Source organism: Vulpes lagopus, chromosome X (assembly GCF_018345385.1).
Source record: "Vulpes lagopus strain Blue_001 chromosome X, ASM1834538v1, whole genome shotgun sequence".
Taxonomy (NCBI): Eukaryota; Metazoa; Chordata; class Mammalia; order Carnivora; family Canidae; genus Vulpes; species Vulpes lagopus.
This window is the reverse complement of record NC_054848.1, coordinates 65,885,847-65,895,271: the sequence shown is the minus strand read 5'-3', so window position 1 is coordinate 65,895,271 and position 9,425 is coordinate 65,885,847.

Sequence of the window (9,425 nt, the reverse complement as noted above, 5' to 3'; positions counted from 1 at the left end):
AAAACATTTTCAAATGATCTTTAAAGGTATCATGGGGTCCTAGGAACGGTGACTCTTGTATTTAATGAATATGTCAACATTGCTAGTGTGATTTAACTTCAGACTAACTCTCTAGATTCACTCTCAGATTAATTTTAAAATGTCTATTGAGTATCTTCTATATGCCAAACACTGTTCTAGGAACTGAGAGTACATCACTGAACAAAAGAAGAAGAAAAACATGACTTCATATTACTTTCATTGAGGAAGGAGAGTGACAAAAGTTAAGCAAATGACTAAGTAAAATGAGTAGTATGATAGACAGTGATGAAGTACAGAAGAAGGATGAGTGTTTGTGGGATGGCTTACAATTTGAAATATGGTGTGCAGGGAAAATCTTCCTGAGCATATATTATCTAAGCAAACACCTGAAGGAGATGAGAGTGAACTAGGTGGATAGCTGGGAGAAAAACATTCTAGGTTAGGCAAAAGCAAATATAAAGGCCCTGAGACAGGAATTTGGCTAGTTTATCTCTGAATTGCAAGAAAGCCAGTGTGGTTGGAATCAGAGAGATAAACATTGTTCAAATCATGGGCTTTTTATCATTATAATTTTGACTTTTTGTCTGAAGGAAATGGAAACTTAATGGAGGATTTTGACTATGGAACTGACATGATTTGACATATATTTTGTAAAGTATAATCCTGTCTGCTGTATTGAGAGTAGACTACAGTAGTGCAAAGGGTGAAGTAAGTAAACCATTTAGGAAGTAATGACAATAATTCAGATGAGAAATAATGATGGCTTTGACCATCATGGTAGCAGTGGGTGGTGATAAATAGTCAAATTCTAGATATATTTTTTAGGTAGAGCTAATATATTTCACTGATATATTGGATGTGAGGCAGAGACAAAGAGAGAAGTCAAGAATGAGGAAAAAAAAAGAGTTACCCCCAAGTTTTTAGCCTGAACAACTGGAAGGATTGAGTTACTATCAACTGAAATGGGGGAAATCTATAGAAAGGAAGAATGTTTTTAGGGAGTTTGGTTGTGGACCTGTCAAGTCCGTGGTGCCTGTTAAATAGCCAAGTGTGGATTTTAGGGGGAAAGTTCAGGATAGAAATATAAACTTTAGAGATCAAGAAAGAGCATAGATACAAAAGAGGAGGACTAAGCTCTAGGAAAGTGAATTGTTTAGAAACCATAAAAGTGAGAATAAACTAGCAAAGGAAACTGAGAAGGAGAAAACAGCAAGAAAGGGTGAAAATCAGCAGAGTATATCATTTTGGAAGCCAAGTGAAGAAAGATTTTTTAGAAGGGAGTGATCAACTGTCTCAAATGGTAATGATAGTTCAAGTAACATGGTGTCTGAGAATAGATCAGTGGATTTATCAACATTGAGGTCATTGATGACCTTTACAAGAACAGTTCCAGTGGAGTGATAGAAGTAAAAGCCTGGTTGGAATGGATTCTATAGATAAAGAGATGGGAGAAATTGGAATCTATAAATGTAGAAAATTCTTTTGAGTTTTACTCTAAAAGGGGCAAAAAAATGGGGCAACATTTGGAGGGGGATACAAGGTGTCTAAAGAGAATTTTTTTCTTTAATGTTAGAAACAATAACAGTATTAATATGATTATTGGGGTTGATCCAGTAGAAAAGGGACAATTAATAATGCAGGTGAGAAAAAGGAGAATTATTGGAATATCTTTGAATTGGTGAAAGGGGATAGATCCTAATGCACAAAGGGTCTGCCTTACCATGGAGCATGGATAATGGCAAGAGGGAAGCAGAATATGTGTGCACTGTTACAGGTGGGTCAGTAGGAAGCTCTCATCTGATTGCTTGTGGAAAATCTCTTTTAAAATGTGTTTTATTATGGAAAAGTTCAAGCATATGCAAAAGTAAAGAGAACAAGATAATGAACCTCCATGTTGCCATCATCAAGCTTTAGCATTATCTGTTCATGACCTAATATTTTTCTTATAGCCCCACCTACACTTTCTTCTTTCCCCAGATTATTTTGAATGAAATACCAAATGTCATATTATTACAATCATAAACACTTCATTATAAGTCTCTAAAAGATGACTCTTTAAAAAAAGTATAACATTACCACACTTCAGAGATTAATAATAATTCCTTAATATCACCAAGTATCCATTCACAATTCCCCAATTGCCTTTTAGCAGTGTTTTCTTTTTGAAATAAAATATCCAAATAAGGCCTATGCTTTGCAATTGGTCAATATGTATGTTAGGTCACTTTTAATTTATATATTCTCTTTCCATGTATTTTCTCCACTCTACTTGTTGAAAAAATTGAATTATTTGTCTGATAGAATCTCCTACAGTCTAGATGTTTCTGTTTGCATCGTCATGGGGATTTATCACATATTCTTCTGTTTTCTGTAATTTCCCTTCTAGATGCTTAATAAGTTTGGGTTCAAGTTTTTGCAAGAATACTTCATAAATGGTTGTATACTTCTACCAGGAAGCACATAATGTCCAATTATCTCTCTTGTTAAGATGTTAGCAACATTTATGGTTTTTGTTTAGATCAATTAATTTATTAAAGGTTGCTAGAATTAGTTGGAATATTTCTAAAATGAGAAACTACCCCTCATTTCTGATAAGGTTACACTAGTGTACAATTGGAAGTTTTATTTTGATTGCTTTAATCTTCTCAGTGAAATAAGAAGGAAAGTCATCAGTGAGAGTGAGAAAGGAGAAGATATATTGGAGATTTGTGGAAAAGAAATTATGAAATAGACATCTAAGAGAGTGGAAAAATTATTGGACTAAGGAAACTACTTAGTATGTTTGCCAGGTGGTATTATGAGTACAGATGAATTCCATGGTCATGAACTTGAAGTAATATCAATATATGTGTTTGCATGCTTTTCTCAAGCAGTCTTAGGTTGCATGGATGCAGATAAAACTAGACGAAGAACTGGATTTAGGGCAGCCTAGGTGGCTCAGTGGTTTAGTGCCACCTTCAGCCCAGGGTGTGATCCTGGAGACCGAGGATTGGGTCCTGCGATGGGCTCCCTGCATGGGGCCTGCTTCTCCTCTGCCTGTGTCTCTGCCTCTCTCTCTCTCTCTCTCTCTCTCTCTCTCTCTCTGTGTGTGTGTGTGTGTGTGTGTGTGTGTGTGTGTCATGAATAAATAGATAAAATCTTTAAAAAAAAAAAAAGAACTGGGTTTAACGAGGTTTGGACCTTGGCAGATGAGTATAAGCAACAAAAGAGCAAAAATATTAAGGGTATATGCAAGAGAGTGATTATAAAGATGAAGCATGGAATTTGAATTAGGTCATGGAGGAAGTTAGATCATGAGAATGATGAGGAACAGTGAAAATCTAATAGGGTCAAGGAGTGCACATTCTGTAGAGGTTGTTAAGTGCTAAAAAGAAGCATGCTGGAGAGACAGGAAATGTTGATCAAATAGTGGAAAGTTTAAAAATTAAGATTATAGAGAAGGTCATGACTAGGCCTGGAGAATGACTAGAGGAGTGAGTAGCTAAAGTGGAGTGAAGGACAAGTTCCCTGGAAGAGAGGAGATCAAGGAAATTACAGGCCAAGGAATTAGAAATTGCATTAATATAAATATTGAAACCATTAAAATTATATGGCAGTTAGTGAGCCAGAAACCAAGCTGCTCAAGGAATGAGTGGTATAATTTCAATAACGATACGTAATAAAATATAAACTCAATGTGGGCAGAGATTTTTTCTGTTTTTTTTTTCACTGTATTCCTAGCTCTTAGAATCATACTTGAAATATAGTAGGGTGCTCAAGAAATGGTTTAATATGAATAATGAGTAAATAATGTGAAATTCAAAGCTAGAGAGTGTTTAGGGAAAAGACAGAGTAAATGTTCTGGAAATGGCAATGAGATGTAAATAAAACATTTAACCCACAACCAGGACCACTGATTTGAGGAGTATGAAAAAGAAAACAGCCACTTGATAGGACTTCAGGTGAAATATTTAGAGTGTCTAGATCAAGAAAGTGAAAGAAACTTTCAGAAAAGAGGTTGTGGGTATGGATTTTTTTCTGGTGATGAACTATAAGTTCCACTAAACTGTAGAAGAAATCCAGGAGATTGGGAGGGGTTGGGGAAAGGGTAAAAAGGAGAATGTGCATAGTTACAAGCATATCAGGGGCTGGGGATTTGGGATTTCTAGACCACTTGTGTAACTGAAAAAAACAGAACATACTGATATGGCCCTAATGATCTCAAAGCAGATAATAGTTGTGAGGATATGAGTGTTGTGGGTGAGGGAGAGAGAGATAAGGATACTACAAGGAGCACAGAGAGATATTAGGCCAATTCTTCATTTATGTAATGAAAAGGTGGAGAGCAGGGGAAGGAAGGGTGGCTTCCTCCTAACCCCTAGAGAACAAGGAATTCTGGAGTTCCCCTTTGATTTTCATTATTACAGTGTTGAATGCCAGAAATCCTTGTTGACTACTACCAAAGGTGAAGAGGTATCTTCTACATATGCTCTTTATATTTCAGCCATATTTGAATTACTTGTAGTTCCATTAATCCAGCATGCTCCCTCAGATTTCTTTGCTTGCTAGTCCCTCTTCGTGGAATATCCCCTATATCTGTTACTCACCCACTCCTATTCATTCTTCAAGGTATATTTATCAATATAACATCTTCTTCCTTCCTTACATCCAAGGCAGATTAAGGTGCTTTCTCCTGTTATCCCTTAGCATTTTATAAATACATCCTAATGATATTGAATTTTTAATTGAAAATTTAATTGAGATAGTGCAGATATACATGCAGTTATAACACATTATACAGGAATATCCCATATACCCTTTACCCACATTCTCCCAGTGGTAAAAATCTTGCAAAACTAGTACAATATAGCAACCGAGATATTGACATTAATACATTTCACCAATCTTATTCAGATTTCCCCAGTTTTATTTGTATGTGTGTGTGTATGATATGTGTGTGAATTTAGTTCTATGCCATATTATCATATGTGTAAGTTCTTGAATCCACTACTATAGTCAAGATACTGAACAATTCTGTCAACACATGGATTCCTCTTTGTTTCCTCTTGTTGTTTTTTTTTTTTATAACCACCGTAAACTCTCTCCCACCTCCTGCAACTCAACTCGTGACAATCACTAATCTTCCCTCTATTTCTAAAATGTATGCACTTCAAGAATGTTTTAAAAATGGAATCATACAGTATGGAACCTACTGGGATTGGCTTTTTTCACTCATCATAATTCTTCAGAGATCTATCCAGGTTGTTGCATGAATCAGTAGCTCTTTCCTTTGTATTGCTGAACAGTATTACATCATATAGATGTATCCCAGTTAATTCACTTACCAGTTAAAGGACATTTGACTTTTTTCCCTAGATTTTGGCTACTACAGCTAAAGTTTCTACTCGTTTACAGGATTTTGTGTGAACATGTTTTCCTTTCTTTTGGATGAATACAAGTGGAATGGCTGGGTACAGTAGAAGGATCAGAGAAATCCATCCCCTCTTATTAGGAATGCAAAAAATTTCCCAGAACCCTATTCCCATCACAGTTCTCCTTTAATCTTATTGGCTGGAACTGTCTGGAAGGGAAGCTGGAAAAAAAAAACAGAGAAACTTAGACGTCCCCAACAAGATTGGAATGCTTGTAGCAAAGAAGAAGAGAATACTGCTTGTGAAATTAACAATACCTGCTAAAATGTCAATGTCTGAGAACAAAAGAAACTAAATAAGAGAAAGTATATTATAGCAGTTGTGGGTGGGCTGAATGGTGGCCTCTGAAAAGATATATTCACAACCTAATCCTTAGAATATATAAGCTTATTTACATGGCAAAAGACATGATTAAGTTAATGGTCTTGCTTGTCTGTTAAGGTAGATACATAAGAGGAGATGCACGCACACATGCACACACACACACACACACACACACACACACACACACACACATACAGAGGGGGTAATGTGAATATGGAGGCAAAGATTACAGTGATGTGGCTACAAGCCAAGGAATACCAAAGCCATCAGAAGCTGAAAGAGGCAAAGAATGAATTCTCCTCTAGAACCTCTGAAGGGAGAGAAACCATGCCAACACTTTGAATTCAGGGTTTTGTATTCCAGACCTGTGAGAGAATAAATATCTATTGTTTTAAGTCACCCAGTTTGTGGTAATTTGTTATGGCAGCCAGGAAACTAACACAGCAGTTAAGAGCACTGACATTGGAGTCAGATCTGAATTCAAAGCCATGCTCAGCTATTGAGAACTATGACATTCAAGAAGTGACTTAACTTTTCTATGTTCAAGTTCCCTCATCTGTGAGATGGCAACCCAACACAAAAACACTTAGCACTGTGCCTGGCACATCGTAAGGACTTACTAGCTGTTAGTGTTATTAAGAGAGGTGAAGGTAAGGGATCCCTGGGTGGCGCAGCGGTTTGGCGCCTACCTTTGGCCCAGGGCGCGATCCTGGAGACCCGGGATCGAATCCCACATCGGGCTCCCGGTGCATGGAGCCTGCTTCTCCCTCTGCCTATGTCTCTGCCTCTCTCTCTCTCTGTGACTATCATAAATAAATTAAAAAAAAATTTTAAAAAAAATGTTAAAAAAAAAAAAAAGAGAGGTGAAGGTACAAAGGAAGGCAAGAAAAACACTGACATTAGTATAATAATATGTCTGTATGTCTTGGTCTCTGTCTCTCTAGTAGTATTATCATTTCCATAAAGAATACTTTGTATCACTTTGTAACCTGAAAGCCTTAGGAAGTATATTTTCAACTATGATTTGTGCCTCCATTTATCCTTTACTTTCAGGAACATAAAAGTGTACAATGCCTTCTTCATTCCTTTTTTTTAAAGATTTTATTTATTTATTCATAGAGACAGAGACAGAGAGAGAGAGAGAGAGAGAGAGAGAGAGAGGCAGAGACACAGGCAGAGGGAGAAGCAGGCATCATACAGAGAGCCTGACATGGGACTCGATCCAGGGTCTCCAGGATCACGCCCTGGGCTGCAGGCGGCACTAGACTGCTGTGCCACCAGGGCCACCCCCTTCTTCATTCCTATACATAAGAATATACTCTTTACTTCTAAATCTAAATACCTGGGTTTTCAATGTTGAAGGGAAAAATATCATAATGTTAATATAGAGATCCATCTGATTGTATCTACTAAGCTAAGGCTCTGGGCATTAAAATACTAGACTACTATAGCTACCACAAGAGTTCCAGAATATCAGTAATGAGTTCATTAGAATTAGTGTTGCTTCAAGGAGCCTTGGTCAGGAAAGAAAATTTAATATATAACATAATACTTTATTTTAATTATGTTATAAAAAACAGGTAATAGCTTTGTGTTAAAGCTGATGTTAATTGGATCCACCTAATCAGATACTGAACTGTTAAAACTTGGAATCGCCATCAGAAATCTTCATATATTCACCATTCCTATGTTTGAAAGTAGGCATGCAATTACTAAATGTTACTTTTCTTAAAAGAAAAATGGTTCATGAATTGCTGGCTTCTGACTAACACAGAGATTTTTGTCTCTCATTTGGGGACCATAACTGGACCCTTGTCTGGTTTAATATAGAAGAGAAGTAAGTTTATCAGGACTTCAGAGTTTTAAGAACTTTCTGAAAAGATGAAAATATGCTAGCAGATTGAATTTAAATTAAAAAATTAAAAGATGAAACATACTCTGATTTCTTTACAAATGTTAAAATATTCAGACTTTCAAAATCCATTCACAATGGCTAACTACAAAATTGGATACAGTTTTGTATTAAGATCATGATAATGTAAAACATCTTGTAATATATCTCAATATCTTTTAGCAATAAAAGAAAGGAAACTGCTTTCTTTCTAGAAATAAAATCTAGTATTTTTTCAGGCTTTTTATATCTCACTCAGAAACAATTTTTAAGTAGGAACTTTCCTTTTGAACTCCTCTTCAATCCATGACAAAGATAATTACTGTGATGGTCATTATCTAGAACTATATTTTCCCTCTCCTCCAGTCCACCCTCTCCTCCAGTCCAGTACTTCAGTCACTCCTACTTTTGTCGATAGATTTAAACTTATACCTATGTTGGAAACTATTCTGAGTGACCCTGGGAAGAAGGCATGTAGGGAGTTCCTTTCTAAGGTTTTATTTATTTATTCATGAGAGACACACATAGAGAGAGAGGCAGAGACACAGGCAGAGACACAGGCAGAGGTAGAAGCAGGCTCCATGCAGGGAACCTGACATAGGACTCGATCCTGGGTTTCCAGGCTCAGGCCCTGGGCTGAAGGCAGCACTAAACCCCTGAGCCACCTGGGCTGCCCGGGAGTTCCTTTCTATTTTTTTTTAATATTTTATTTATTTATTCATGAGAGACATACAGAGAGAGAGAGAGAAGCAGAGGCACAGGCAGAGGGAGATGCAGGGAGCCTGATGTGGGACTCGATCTCGGGACTCCAGGATCAGGCCCTGGGCTGGAGGTGACGCTAAACCGCTGAGCCACCCAAGGACCCCTTAACTGGGAGTTACTTTCTAAAAAGGTGTTTGGTTCAGTATCAAGCATCTCTGCTGGTATCTTGCTGATGCCCTATGTGTAGCTCACAGATCCCATATATAGATAGCAACATTTTGTGGCCCTGATTCTTTGATATAAGATTTTTATTTCCCAGGCAACAAGCTTGGGTTTCTGATGTCTGCTAATTTTCTTCCTCAATCTGACCCACTTTCTGGACCAGAATCCTATCTTGGCTCATCCTCCAGGATTTGAATGATGCCACATAATGGCTGACAAGGAACTGAAAAGTCATCTAGCATAAATTTGTCATTTTACAGTGGAGGAAACCAAAAACTTGACCTCTCTTTTCTCTCTGGTTTTAACATATCTGCCTTTTCATATGCCTTGTCTTAGCTGGCCTCCCTGAAATTCTGTTTTCTGCCTTACTGAAAATATTATCAATTTAACAGTCTAATAAAACTCCCAGCCAAGTACTTACTTAATCCCATTAAGTCTCTAAGTTACAAGTGTCATAACACAAACTTTGTGGGCAAGGACATAGGATAATTTGTAAGATAAAATATTTTTTATTGTGGCAGTATCTCAACTAGATTATATGAAGGCACAAACTTTGAACACGTATTACTTAGACCACTCATAGCTAAATATACAATGTGTTAGAACACATCTAGATAGCTATAACAAGAACTACTGTGTATAAACTTAAAAATAATCTTAGCTAGATATTTCTAATTAGAAAAGTAATGTAAGGGTAGGGTAAGATGGCAGAAGAGTAGGGGTCATCAACTCACCTGGTCCCACCAACTTACCTAGGTAACATTCAAAACATCCTGAACACCTACGAATTTGACTTGAGATTTAAAGAGAGAACAGCTGGAAAACTACAGAGAGAAAGGTTTTCGCTTCTAACA